At 32.9% G+C, this 16,253-nt stretch overlaps 1 protein-coding gene across 1 annotated transcript in view; it reads left to right on the top strand.

Annotated features, from left to right (window-relative positions):
• Positions 1 to 16,253, top strand: part of LOC115243760 — a 45,344-nt gene that overhangs the window by 1,969 nt on the left and 27,122 nt on the right. The gene's annotated exons all lie outside the window — the stretch shown is intronic.

Raw genomic sequence — 16,253 nt, 5'->3', positions numbered from 1 at the left:
AACTTAAAACTTTAATTGACTTTAAAAACTTTAATTTTAATTTAAAACTTTAAAATATTTTATTTACTTATTTATTTATATATAAATACAAAAGAGTACAAATGCAATCTTCATATGATACATTTTGAGCAACGTTAATGTCGGCGATATAATTTAGGAAGTTCTTAATCCTTAAAAAAAAGTTTAAGAATGTTTTAAAAACGTTTTAATATTAATTAAAGAAATATATATGTAAAAAAATAATTTAAAAAATGTTTAGCTAACTTTAGTAACTTATATACAGGGTGTCCGGTAAAGATCGTGCTAACGCTCGTGAGCGGGTAGAGCACAGTAAATTGAACAGAAAAGTCCTGTAACATTTTTTTCTATAATGCTTAATAAAGGAGTTATTATTGAGTAAAGTCTGCCAATCAGCGCCGACCTTTAGCCGCGTGCCTGGTAGTGTGCGTGAGCGCTCCATCGCTACGGCAGTGCACACTACCAGGCGGGCGGCTCACCGACATGCGTCCGGCTAGAAGTCGGCGCTGATTGACCAGATTTTACTCAATAATAACTCCTTTATTAAGCGTTATAAAAAAAATGTTATGGATTTTTCTGTTCGGTTTACTGTGCTCTACCCGTTCAAGAACGTTGGCACAATCTTTACCGGACACCCTGTATATAATCCAATATCAAATAAATATAATTATTTTATGACTTTCTTGATATCTTACATTTTTTGTCTGAAAAATGTATAACCTACGCACAATAGAGAAAATATTAGAAATAGGAATAAATTTTAAATATTAAGTATGTATATATGTATGTATATGTACATCATATGGTCTTTATATGCGGGTAGAGATGTACACATATATATATATACCCGCCGGTAGGCAGGGTGGACCTCGCTTTACAACTTACAAAGTACATGCTACATTGTAAAGCGAGGTCCAACATATGTCAAGGTCAAGATCATTGGGGCTGGGTCCCCTATTCGCTATATTTACCGGATCATGTATTAAAGCTTTTTCGGTAATTGATACATAATCTGGTTCGTTTAATTCTGTAGGTGTAAATGGAAGAGAATCGTTATTGTTATTTAATAATTGCTTTCTGGTGTAATTTCTTCGTTTTCTTTGATATCTGAAAGATATAAATGGAAATCGTCGTCTTCTTCTTCTTCTTCTACGCTATCAGATTTTTCTAATAATTCGGCAATTAATTGTGCATCTTTAGGGTTATCTGGGTTTAAAAATTTCTTGTTTTTTATGACTTTACAATCCACTTCTTCGATATTTACAGGATTTCTTGATAATGCGTCTGCGTTTACGTTTCTTTTCCCTGCTTTATATACAACCTCATAATCATATTCTGCCAATTTTAATCTCCAACGGAGTATTCGCATATTTGCATCTTGTGCGTTTTTAAACCACATTAAAGGTTTATGATCTGTAACTAAAGTGAATTTTCTTCCGTATAAGTATGGTCGAAAATGTTTAACGCAATATACAATAGCCAGTGCTTCTTTTTCGTATGTATCGTATTTTAATTCATTATCTATTAAGGTTCGTGAGGCATATGCTATCGGTTGGTCTTTATTTATCTCTCCTTGTGATAATATTCCTCCAACAGCTATTCCTGATGCATCATTTGTTATAATAAATGGTTTGGAAAAATCTGGATATTGTAATACTGGTTCTTCGCATAGTTTCTGTTTTAAAATTTCAAAAGATTCTTCCTGCACGGATGTCCACTCGAAACGGGTGTTGTTTTTTAACAAATTTGTTAATGGTTTGGCGAATTTGGAAAAATTTGTTATAAAACGTCTACAATATCCTGCGAATCCTAAAAATTGTTTAATATTTTTAGGTGTTTTAGGTCTTGGAAATTGTTGTACTGCTTCTAATTTTTTTGGATCTGGTTTTATTCCGTCTTTACTGATTACGTGTCTTAGATGGGTTACTTCTGTTTTTAAAAATTTATCTGGCTGTAATTTTAAGTTAGCTTCTTGAAGACGTTCCATTAAAGCGTTTATTTTCTTTCGTGTTTTTATTCTAACGATGTTGCATAGATAACAATATCGTCCAGATAAACAAATAGTTCCTTGCCTCGTAACCCAGTTAATACTAAGTCCATTAGGCACTGGAAAGTAGCCGCCATTTTTTAAACCAAACGGCATTCGGTCAAATTCGTAATGTCCAAAAGGAGTAGTGAAAACTGTTTTATGACTATCTTCGCGGTTCATTTTTATTTGATGAAATCCAGATGCTAAATCGCATACTGAAAAATATCGAGCTCCTCCTAATTGGTCTAATATATCGACGATATTCGGTAGAGGATATGCATCTCCGATAGTTTTATCATTTAAAGCACGGAGATCTAATACCATTCTCCATCGTTTGTTTCCTTTGGAGTCTTTTTTCTTAGATATAATCTATATAAGCGTGTTATATGGCGATTGTGAGTGTTTTACAATTCCTCCTTCTAACAGTTCTTTTACCTGCCTGTTTATTTCTTCTTTATGTATTTGTGGAAATCTATATTGTCGAGTATTAATTGGTTGGTCATCCGTGGTAGGTATTCGATGATGTAATACGTGAGTTGCAGTTAATTTTTCTCCAGGAATATGAAATCGATCTTGACTGTCCGTTATTAATTTTATAATGCTTTTTCTCTCTGTTTTATTTAAATGTTCTAATCGTAACGATTCTATGATTTCGGCGATTCTTTTCTTTTTCTTCGGAGATTATTAGACAATTATGCAAATTGTAATTTTCAACTTGTTGGTTTCCTTTATATCTTGTTTTGCGTTTTCGCATAAATCTCTCTAAAATTTCTTGAGACTTATTCAATAAGGATGTAAGGATTTTTGAAGACGGTTTATTTTTATTTTTAAGATTTCGTAGATTTGAATTTTTAATATTCCAATTATATTTTTGAGCCTCTTCAAGAAGGTCTTTTAAAATAACATGAGAGGTTTCTAATTTATTATCATTTTCTTCTTTAAATAATTCAACCTTAGGAAATTTGATATCTAGGGAGGATAAAGGCTTTCTCTCCTTTTTGGGATGAGGTTGTGTCGAAATACATAGTGAGGTTTGGTAATTTTCCTCCTCGCAATCGACGGAGCTAAGATTTTCTGACAAGGTTTGGAAATTTCGTTCCGAAATCCTAGAATTATTCCCTTCTTGAGAGGTTTGGTAATTTCTCTCTTCGAGGATTTTTGAATTAATTAAACTTTTAGGAGAGGTTTGGTAACTTCCCTCTCCAAGAATGGTTGGATTTATTAGATTTTCAGGAGAGGTTTGATAATTTCCCTCTCCAAAGATTTTTGAGTCGTTTAATTTTTTATTTTTCCTCTCAGTTTTATTTTTTATCTTGTCATCATTTTTAATTTTATTCTTATTTTAATTTTCTTCTTGATTTAAGATTTTTTCTTCGTCTTCATATTGGTTGATTTCTTTGATAATAATAGTTTCTTCATTATTGTTTTCACCTTTATTTTCAATATTCATGTTATTTTCATAATCGTCGAATTCATTATATGAATTGATTATACGAATGTATAAATGTTTCGTAAATAGTTTCTTCTTCTTCTTTATTCATTGGCTCCTCTGGACTGCTTAGAGCCTCGATTTTTGAATTATGGCTGTCTAATAATTCGCCCAATGGTTTTAGGTGCAAGTTTGGAACATGTACTTCCGCTTCTTCATCTAAAGTACTTATAACATTTAAGTATGCCTTTCCAGAAATATTCTCCATGATGGTGTCTCCCAAATAATTTCCATGTGCCACCTTTAATCTTGGTATGTATCCTACTTTTATTTCTGGATTTTCTATTCTTACATAAAATAATGATTCGGATCGCTACTATAATGGCTTCAGGTGATAAGAAAGGTATGTTGATTCCGGAGACATCGCCCTTGTGCCTTCAGGTGATTAGAAAGGTATGTTGATTCCGGAGACATCCAAGTGCCCTTGTGCGTAATCTATTTTCGATGAGGTTTGTTTAAAGAAATCGTTTCCTAATATGCCGGATTGTGAAATTGGAAAATCGTTAGATACAATATGAAATATAATCGGTATTTCGAAAAGAGTTAATCTCACCTAAGGTGTATACAGGATAATTATTTAATTATGATATGGTTAAGTAGCAATTCAGAGTCAGCGCCGAAATTAGTGTGCGTATAATATTTGTAATTTATTACAATATAATCATCTAATTACAGTAAAGAACGAACGTTTTGACCTTTTTTGGGTCTTCATCGGCGTAATAAATACTTTAAATATTAATTAAATCCTGTTCATCGTGAACAAGTTAATACTAGCGCAGTGGGAACTTAAATAAAACGCAATTATCTTGTTAACCAGAGAAAAACATGTTACTCGATTCACCGTGGAACGATATCAGGGATCCAAAGATATGTCATCCATGATGTAAGATGTTAGAATTCCCCTCCATCCCCGGTTGACTAGCCTTTTTCATTTTCAATAATGTTATACATCAGCAAATCTTTGGTACTCTTATGGGCTCTCCATTATTACCCATCATTGCCGATGTACTACAAGATTTAAAGAAAAAAACATTGTCTAATTTAACATTCACCCCTCCCTTTTATTTTAGGTTTGTTAATGATGTTGCACTGGCAATTCCATCCAACTTGATTGATCATACATTAAACATTTTTAATTCTTACCACCCGAGATTACAATTCACAATAGAAATCGGTTCTAATAACAGTTTAAATTTTTTGGACATAACAATGTTTTTAATAAACAATAACATAGTTTTTGATTGTTTCCACAAAGAGACTTTTTCGGGCAGATATTTGAATTTCTTGTCTCAGCATCCCTTATGTCAAAAAAAGGGCACAATCATCGGTCTCCTAGATAGGGCATTTTTGCTATCACATCCCATGTTCCACACAAAAAACATTAATTTCGTTATACAGGTTTTATTGAATAACTCATACCCGCTAAATTTGATTTTCCGAACAATCCACCACCGATTAAAAACGCTATTTTACAAATTAAATCACCAAAACAATCATAATGTGGAGCAGTGTCCGCCTAAAAAAGTTTTTTTTACCATCCCATATATACCCTCTATATCTGAACAATTTAGTAATATTATAAAAGATCTTGATGTAAAACTTTCATATTTTAGTTTCAATAAATTAAATAAATACATCAAAACACACAAAAATATTATTCCTAAATCTCAATATAAACATGTCGTTTATAGAATTAATTGTTCGGATTGTGACGCTTCTTATGTGGGACAGACAAAAAGAAAATTATATAAAAGAATTTCTGAACACCGGAATCACATCGGACGTAACACAACTAATCATTCTGTGGTGACCGACCATAGGATAGGTCTTAATTATAATTTTAATTGAAATGAGATTGAGACTCTGGACAGTGAACCTTTCCTTCATAAACGATTATTATCCGAAATGATTTTCATAAAAAGGCAAAAAAATAGTATTAATTTGCAGACAGACACGGAATGCATACCCGATATGTACACGACCGTTATAGATAAATTGTCTAAATTATGACAAACATAAACAGTCAAAGTCATTTTTGTATTTGACTCGCTTCTCAATTTCGTTAGCGGTCCATTAGTCGGTTTTGTGATCTCGTTTGCGACGGATCTTTTTATTCTTTGACTGTATGAATGTCGTTGGGAACATACCAGGGGTGTTTGACATAAATCGTTAACAATCTAGTCACTTTTACAATTTTAATTTTATTTACATGACCAACTTTAACTCATGCTTGTTTTTAATTTTAGTTTATTATATCTTTTAATTTTATTTACATGACTATACTTGATTTTAACTCATGCTTCTTTGTTATTTATCTGTTATGTTCTGTAATATTAGTTCATAATTTTTTATTCTTTGAACTGTTTTTTATACTTTTTTTTTTATTCTTTGTTCTGACTTTTATTTATCTGCTATATTTTTATCATGTTGACTGGCGTTGTTTGTCAAATTAATAATACTGCGATCCATGTCTGATGACTTACCCCATCCTTGTTGATTCCAGGAAGCACATAATCGAGAACATGTAACATTTTTAATTCTGATTAATTCTCATGCTTCCCGGCTAGCCGGTAGGCAGGGTGGACTTTGCTTTACAATGTAGCATGTACTTTGTAAGTTCGGCGAGGGACGAAGGACATCAATCAGAATATAAGGGAAAGATTCTATCGTTAACATTTAGATTCTGACTGATTAATACAATAATAAAATATATTTAAGTATAGAATAAGAAAAATAAAATCAAAATCAACGTATAAGTCAATAAGTATATATGTTAAGAACAGTCAAAAGTATAAAATTGGTCGCTCGCATACGTGTTAGATCAGGATTTAAAATTTTCTAAGATTTATTGCCGGAATGGGTTAATGATTTTAAAAGAATGAAACATTTTGCGGTGAGCTATGAATTGGAAAGGAAAAATTATTCAATTTAACTTACTTTTTTAAATGGTAAGTCAAAGATGGAGGAGTGGCAAATTTGTGCGGTGTTTCGCTCTGTCATGTCGATAGCCCGATGTTCGACACGTGGTTGCTCTGGAGATGATGCCAAGTGAGGACACTGGTTGCACAAGTAACTTACTCGCGAATTACGGCGCAAAAGCACAGAGTAAGACTGTGTGAAACTGAAGACTGGAGAATGATTGTCTGAATATCTCTTCGAGCCCTCTTTTTATAATTCTTTTTTCGGGAGTGTATTCTAATTCTAAGAGTGGGGATCTTCCAAAACTTCGACGAATTGAAATTGCGCAGAAGTGGAATCCTTCAATCTTAACAAATTAAAATTTGTGCCAGTGTCCTCATTAGGTGAGGTGTTCTACTTTTCACGTTTTTACCCGTGGTGATCGTCCATTGGTAAGCTCGATATTCGTTTGAAGGTTCCTTGCATGCGATCAGTTTAGAAAAGATCCAATTGTTCCAATTAAAATCCAATTGTTTACGCGATTTACGTCGTTTTCTTTTCATATATGATTCGCAAGTTGATTTGGACATTGGTATACATTTGCCTTACTACTCTTTATAATTACTTTGAGCGCGTTTTATAATTACATACTTCGCTTAAAAAAATTTTGATATTCTTTATTGTTGTAATCCTTGAAGAATATGCCGACAAATGTGCAATTACACAAAGGCAACATTGTCTGCATCACAAACGATTTTTGCTGCAGTGAAAATTTTGCTTTATACGTGATTTGGAAAATTGAGAGAAGAGTTTTGCCTAGTAGAAATTTATGTCGACAAAAAGTTCATCAGAATATGAATCACATTAGTCCCATGAATGCCCGTGACATTACAGTTCTAACAATGGTTATCCTCATGTTAGTTTTAGAGAAATCCAATGAAATTTGAAGATCCCAAAGGCGATCGCACACAGGGCTTTGAAATCAACTCGATATTATCCATATGACATGACTCTGATTCAAGCGTTATCTAACAAGATACGATAGATTGGATAAAATTTTGCAATTAGGTTTTGGCAAAAATCGAGATCTAATATGACTTTCTCAATTTCGTTCTCTTTAGTGATACCAAGCAACTTTCCATAATACTGGAATATTGAATCGTCAGAATTGTCATTATAGATCTATTGACAATTTTCAATGGATACAACAAATCGAATGGAGTCTAAATAGATAATGTGGCATTATTAACGCATCTTAGTAGGAATATAGTAGAGTGCTATCGGTGCTAATAAAGCTCCTAGAGTCACCTAAATCATAGAGATCCTCTGTGACATCCCACTGTTTCTTGAGATCAAGATATCAGCTCCAGCTTAGGATCCTTCATCAAACTTAGTAGGTTATTCATCCTCATGTTTTCCAGATCGCTGGTTTCGAGAAACAGCAGCCCAAGAGTCTGTAACTTTTGCACGCAAGTACAAGTGACACAGTTTATATACACAGGAGAAAGTAGGGTAAAACTGGGTAGGCGGGTCAAACCGGGTACCTTTGTTTCTTCGTGCTATTATCTTTAGTTAACTCGTGTTATTAGTTATAGATTGATGCCATCATTATTTTGAGATAAACCGTGCCCACGTATACACGACATTTCTGTTTTGAGAGAAGTTCAAAATTTTCGGGCCAGAAAAGATCGATATCGGAGTAACAATCGAGTCATTATGGACTTTTTCTACACAGAGCATCTGCTTCTGTAAATACAGCATTGTATTCTATACATATTAGAGAGTACATCGCATTAGTTTTGATTGTCACTTTGTACGCCGGAATATACAGTCGCCGTGTTTGTTATTTTCTTCGTGTTGGGGGCAAAACCGGGTACCTACACATCTCATGTAATGAAAAGAAAAAAGAAACTGTTATCCTGACTTTGTCTCTCTACAAAAAGCAGTTGGAAACGAAAACTACCACTCAGATAAAGAAACCACCAAGAAAAAGCTTTTTGAGACCCCTAAAGTTAAAAAAATTAAATAAGGGAGTCCTGCAGCAATGTAGAACAAAAGGATATCTTTACTTCTGATTTTTGTCAATAGAATACATCTTTGTATTGTATTTAGATTAAAATAAATCTAGATTTTGTAATTGCACGGTGTTTTACATGTTTTCAAATGGGTCAAAACCCGATTTTATTCTACCGATGGGGCAAAACCGGGTATTTTGACATCTCCAAAAAAATCTTGTTAGCCTTGATAACCAAATTTTTTTTTTCAGTAACTAGCCTTATTTTTTCATAGTTTAAGGTCTACAAAAGACTACTAACGGTCAGCAAAATTTTTTTTACTCTGATTTCTTGTAGGAAGACAAATCCAAAAAAGTACCCGGTTTTACCCTACTTTTCCCTATACACTTTTTTCTTTTTCTCCTCCCTATAGCCGATATGTTTTCTGCTCGGCTAGTCAACGGATATCTTCTTAATGTATATTTTTTTCACTTTTATTGATAAATATTTGACTCTTCTCTAAAATTAACTGCGAGGATTGCTAGATGTAAAATTTGATACACGACAAAGAATGTGACTACAATAATTTAATGTTCTATCCAGTGTTGTGCATAGATAATATTGAAATCATCTAGATAAAAATAAGATAAGATATATAAAATTTTATTTTAGATAAGATAAAAGTGATTTATTTCAAGTTTATCTAGATGATAGATGAAATTATAAAGCACTTTATCTAGATGATATTAAGATAACATCGCTTTGTAAAAAAAAATTTTTAAGGAAAAAATGTAACAACTAAAATAATATATATTTACCTATAGACTTTTTCATTAAATAGTTTTCCATCTTCTGCTATGACATTATTAATAGAGAAATTGCACAAAACTGAAAAAATCACATTCGGCAGTGAAAATAATAGAAAATACCATGCACAAGGCAGTATGATGCAACATACTTTAGGTCTATTCTTCATAGTTTCGCAATGAATATAGTGCTTAGTGATTCTTTGATATGATTGGATCTTACCTTTGGCTCTCCGTTGGATCGAAATGACGAGAACCAAACAAATTAAAGAATCATAAAGTGCTTACTAAGAGCTGAGTTCTGCTAGATGCAGCCATTATCTTAGATAATTTAAGGCAGATGATGTATTTTTCCATCTAAGATAAAGATGTAGATAATACATCCTCTTATTATCTAGATACAGATAAGATAATGCAATTGCTCCATCTAAATAATTATCTAGATAACTTCATCTAGATAACAGCAAACACTGGTTCTATCACATTCAGTTTGTATTATATGAAAGATTTTTTAAATAGTCATTTTCATCGCTGTTAGATTGATTGTGGAAATCATATCAAATTGCCTGTAAAACTCTCGGATCTAATTTTAGCAGATTTTTATTTATAAGATTACATTAAAGGGAGATATTGTCTATCAAGTACGACTAATTATAATTAATAAAATGAAAGAAAGTATTGCAAGAAAATATTGTATTTGTATTGTGCGTCTCGCACAATCAATTATTAAGAACTATTCAACATTTTCATCATCGAGTTCAATTATACAGATATTCAGGCCCACACGGAACAAGACATCCATTGGACGTCCATATAACCTCCATAACTCCATGCGATATCTATCTCCACAGTGGATATTGTGTCTAATAGAAATCCATATTATCTCCATGGTAGATGTCGTATATAAATCCATCATGGATGTCCATTAGACATCTGTTATGGATGTATGATAAATTTATACAAGTATGTTTCTAATAAAACAAAATTTAATTTTTATTTAAGTATTATTTAAAATTCTCAGCTAATGTTTTGAGAGTATACTTAAAAATGTGTAATATTATATATCCTATTTTTAATTTATATACAAATTAAATTTTTATTAAAATTTTTTACTAAACCAAAATATAATTAACAAAATTTTAATGCAAAATAAAGTTTTTTTTCATACCAAATTTTTTAAACAGTCCATAATATATAATGTCGTCAATTTATTATCAATGCGGAATTGTGGATGTCTAGTAGATGTCTATAGGAGATTACATGGACATCTAATAGAGGTTTCGAATCTCCATGATGGACGTCTACTGGACATCCATTAGAGGTTTTTATTCCGTGTGGGGGGTAATGATACTAACTTTGAATATCTTTTGAACTGAATAATATATTCTACCTTTTGATTTTTAAAATAACTTTTTTATTTTTATTATCATAATACATGCACTCATATACTTATTCCGGGAGAGAAAGTTTAGAATTAGAAATACTGAAGAAATAACGAGCAAGAATCTTGAGGTCTTTGTCTCTACTCGTACACACGCACTCACGCATACGGTATCAGATATCTGACAAGATCATGTGTTGATCCTGTACGTAAGATTGGGAACGAAAAAGTTTTTGATATAAATAACTTTTAAATTAATAAAGAAACCAAAAAATGTTTTTAAACAAAACATTTGATTGAAAAATAGAATGTTTTATATATAACCCAGACAGCACAAAACGTCCTCAGGATCATCCTGAATATGTCCAGGATGGTTCAGGATAGTATTGGCAGTAAATAACAGAACGCAATCTTAATTTATATTTAAATTTTAGAATTTGTTTCTTTTAACGTATGAAAAATATCCCTAACATATCCTATAGAAATCCTTAAGATGTTCCACAGATGTTTCACAGGATCTCCCTGGATTCTCCAGAGGCTAGTGTATGGCTATCATTTACTCTTCCTCAGGACATCCAGAGGAGATCCGAGGATTAAAATAGGATATCCTCAGGATATCCTACATGTATGTCCTGGATGCCCTTTGGACGTCCTAAGGACATCCTTGTGCTGTCTGAGAACATTCTCCTTTTCAGATAAATATTTTGTTTAAACATTTTTTGGTTTGTTTCTTGATTTATAAAAGTCATTTATACCAAAAACTCTTCCATAACCTGTTCCCAATTTTACGCAAAATCAACAACATGGTCTTGTCATAGTCATGGTATGTACGTATGTATGTACGTATGTATGTACGTATGTATGTACGTATGTATATACGTATGTATGTACGTATGTATGTACGTATGTACGTACGTATATATGTATAGATCACTATTTAAAAAAATCAATTTAACTTTGTGTATAGTGATTTTGAAAATCTATGGAATGTTTAAGGTCACTACGATATTGTCGTTTTCAAAACCCTAAAAAATAAATAAATTCTTCTAAACATTCTGCGTAAAACTATTAGAGTGTGTGTGCTCAAAAAAAAGATATTTTACGAGATATTTGAAATTTCGGAATGAAGCATATGCTTTATTCAAGAAGATATTCAAATGTTTCATATTACATAACAAAATTTTGTGACCTATTCTTCTTTATATCAAGAGACACGGTAATATCTCGCGGCAAGTTCATGCGAAGCCGCGAGGCACTCCGGGTATCTATACGCGAGTCGGCTAGTTGCGAGTTATCTTAGATTATCGAACCTCAATAACGGCTGAACCGATCGTATTTTTAATATGCTTAATTGATAGCTTGGGTTTGAATTATATTTGAATTATATATGAAAGTGTTCTTATTTTTTTTCTACATGTATCGTGAACGGAGGTAATATGATGCAAAGTCGAAATGTATAAAATTTTTATTAAGAAACGTCTCCGTTGTCGTCGCCGCCCAAATTCCCAATGCGCAAGTACGGAAAGTTGTACGATTGGAGCATTCGCCATAAGATTGCGTTAACGGCGTTTCGTGATGTTATTGCTCGCGTCCATACCTGCTTTTGACAAGTATAGGTTAGTAAAATAAAATTAAATTAATTGGAAATGGCAATCAGAGCCAGGCGCGGTAGTTGGAGCGCAAACAGTTTTTTATATTTGCTATTATAGCGTGTATAACAAGATTTGCTACTAATTGGCGTAAAGTTTGTGTTACACCGTGAATTAGCATCATACGTGTTCTTCTATGCGTAAAATTTACGGGCAAGCCTTTTCCTATTATTTACAGCATCGTGAGACGAAAAATTTTGCCGTCAATTTGCTTCAAACTTTTTGACAAACCAAAACAAGACAAATGTTTGCTACAAAATTGTTGTCAAAATTAAAGCACACCTTGTCGCAAAGCTTTGGCAAAACGTGATTTTAACATTCTTGGCTATCTGGGAATATGCAACTCATTGTTTAGCCATTTGTAAGTGACCTAAAAATATTAATTCGCATTAAGTACATTTATATATAAAATATAAATAAACATTCACAAATTTCCAAAACTAGAAGTTACGAGTAATTCCAGATCCACACAATGTTTGTAGATTATAGAAGTACTTCGATATGATTTTATCATTTCATTATTCCTTATGTCAATTAAAAATGTGTATTTAATGCTGTTGTTTTTATAATATTTTTGGTAGAATTCTCACAAGATTTATTTTGCTATTAACATAAACTCATTGCTTGGCCATATGTAAGTTAACTTAAAAATACTAATTATGCATTAATTACATTTAAACGTAAAATTAAATAAACATTATGTACGAATGCGCATTCGCGGATATAATTACTAGCTTATCGTTTTCGAAAATATGGTCAGCCAAAATCTTCCATAATAATTTTTCAACAATGTATTCTTTCTCTTGTTTTTGTGTCCTGAATCCCCCATTGCAATACTTCCCACTTTTTAGGATACACCCTGTATATTGCATAATGTAATACTTTATATTTTGCAGAAAAAATTTAAAATTTTTACAAAAAGCAGTGAGATCTCTAAAAAAAACTTCACAAAGGTAAAAAAAGTACGCCAAATATATAAAAAAATCCCAACTTGTACGCAAAAAACGTTTAATATTTATCCCTAAAAAATAACTATTACAAAAATGGGTAAATATAGCGAATAGGGGACCCAGCCCCAATGACTTTGACCTTGACGTAATATATAAAATATTATAGCACTATCATATTGCGGATTTTATTACAAATAGTAAATCATAAAATTAATTTTTACTGTAATAACGTCGATTACATTAATCACCAATTTCGAATTTAAAAGTGCTCCATGCCAAACTGATCGACACGTTTTGAAATTAATCATAAGCTTTACCAGATAGGCCCGAAATGAACAGGATTAAAATTAAAGTGATATACAAATACTTGGCATGCCCGATCTGAAATAAAAATTTGCAAAAGATTATCAGAAATCATTATCAATATGTTAATTATCAGAAATCATTATCAATTCATTAATAAAAATATATGACATATAATGCGACTCGGGCACGCCAAGTTTTTATATGTCACTTTAATCTTAATCCTTTTTATTCCGGGCCTATCTGGTAAAGCTTATGTATAATTATTTATTTAACTTCAGCCATATAGCCAAGAAATGGACTTGGTTTACAAATTCTCCTTATCCACACATACCTCACGCATACACATTCATACCTTTTACAATTCTAAGACTAGCTAGGACTAGCTTATTTATTCCATTTTATATTATTTTATCTTATCTCCTTTTTTTCACATCTCTACTTTCTTTTCCTATTTTTTTATTATTAATTCCTTTTCCAACCATAATTTCCGCAGTATCCTACCTTTCTTATTATTTAACTCATCACTCCAAATACTATCTTCTATTTCCTTACAATTTTTCCCTAAGTCTTTAAACCAATCTTTTATCCGTTCGCATTCTTTTACATAGTGACTCATAAAATCTTTCCCATTGCCGCAAAATAAACAATGTCTCCTCTTCCTCCAACCAATATTTATTCCCCTCTTCCATATTTCCGCACCTTACCCTTAACAATGCCCTTATCATATCTCCTATGTTGCCTTCGTCTACACTACTTTTTCTCAGATAATTTGGTCCTTCATCTTCTGTTTCCAATTCCTTATATTTCTTGTTGTATCTGGCCTCTCTAATTTTACCTTCCTCTGCTTACCTTTGCACCACCCAATCTCTCTCTCCTAGTTCCTTCCTTAAATCGATCCCCCTCTGTCTTAGGTCTTCTAGTGCTTCTATACCCCATCCATTCCTATTATAATATTTCTCCCTCTCCCTACTATACATATCTTTCCATCCATTCTTTTCTTTTTCAATCCAGCACCTTTTCATCCACCTATTTTCATCCATCTCTCCTATCTTTTCCTCATATTTAACTGCCCTCAATCCCCATTCAATTCTTAGTTTATTCAGTCTTAATTCTCTTGTCATTAGGTACCTTGGTGTACAAAAATCTAACCTGAAAATCCATCTTACATAGTCCAGCATTATTCTCTCTAATTCTTTCTTCTCTTCCCATCCCCATATTTCCACCCCGTAGGACATTACGCTATGTACCAAATACCTAAACAACCCCCACCTTTTGGTAAAATCGTCCCTGCATATCCGCTCTCCCAACCCCCATGTTTTATTAACTGCCAATCTTCCCTTATTACTTATATACCTTATATGATCCTTATAATTACCTTTATTGTTAAACACGAAGCCTAAATATTTGAAAACATTTACCTCTTCTATTTCTTTTCCTCTCCATTTCCAACTTTCCTTCCTTTCTCTGTTTCCTCTATTGAAAACTAACACTTTCGTCTTCTCTGTACATAAAATCAAATTCCTTTTATTTAAAAACCTCTTCACTGTCTGCATCATGTCTAATAATGCCTCCCTGTTCTTTGCCAAAAACACCATATCATCCGCGTACTCTAACGACCATAATCTCTTATTACCTATACGTACACCCCCTACGTTCCGCATTTCCAGCTCCTTACCTATATCCGCTATATACAGATTAAACAGAAGTGGACTCATCACACATCCCTGCCGTACTCCCTTCGTTGTTCTAAACTTCGCTGTGACCTCTTCCTTTACTCTTACCACCACCTTTGTTTCCTCATATATCCTTTCTATCCTCCAGACAATGTCCGCCGCTACCCCTTTTCCTTTTAGTACATTCTATAACTGTTCTCTCTCCACATTATCGAAGGCTGCTTTTAAGTCATATAAGCTTTGTAAATATATACTGTTTATATAATTTCTTCTAAAAAAGAATGTCCTTTTTATTGAATAAATTTAAAAAAATATTACATCTATGTATACAGGGTGTATCCTAAAAAGTGGGAAGTATTGTAATGAGAGATTCAGGACACAAAAATAAGAGTTTCAGTTTCCCTAGACATTCTGGGCTCATCCTCTTGTCCTATTGTCTCTCCCTCCAACAAGTTCATGAAATGCTTTCTCCACGCTTCTTTACTTATGTCTGCTGCTTTCCATTCCTTCTTCTTCCTCCTTTTATTTATAAAACTCCAAACTTGCGTTGTATTCTTTAAATTCCTCAACTCCTTCTCTTCCCTTTCTCTGTTCTCTCTTTGCTTCTTTTCTGCCAGCTCTCTCAGCCTCTTCTTTTCTTCCAGATATTTCTCTCTTGTTACTCTTCCTTTCCTCCATCTCTTGTAACATCTTTGCACCTCCCTCTTCTTCCTTGAGCATTGCTTATCCCACCAGTCTTTGTGGTCCAACTCTTTTCTTTTCGTTATTACCTTTTTCTTTATCATAGCCTCATGTATCATACACTTAAGTCTATCCCATTTTTCCTCAATTGTATCCTGCCTGTCTGCTTCCCATAGTGTCATCTCCAAGTTTTCTTTATACCATTGTATGGATTCTTCATCCCAACAAATTCTCCATTACTCCTCTCCTTCCTTCTTGTCCTCCTCTCCTTCTTCCCTTCTTCTTCCTCTTCTGTCTTTATCTTCCAGCGTTACTATAACCGGCATGTGATCAGAGTCCACTCTGTCGCCTACCCTGAAATATACTACTCTCTCGTACA

Source organism: Formica exsecta, unplaced genomic scaffold (genome assembly GCF_003651465.1).
Source record: "Formica exsecta isolate Colony F162 unplaced genomic scaffold, ASM365146v1 scaffold731, whole genome shotgun sequence".
Classification (NCBI taxonomy): Eukaryota; Metazoa; Arthropoda; class Insecta; order Hymenoptera; family Formicidae; genus Formica; species Formica exsecta.
This window is presented reverse-complemented; position numbering and strand designations above follow the sequence as displayed.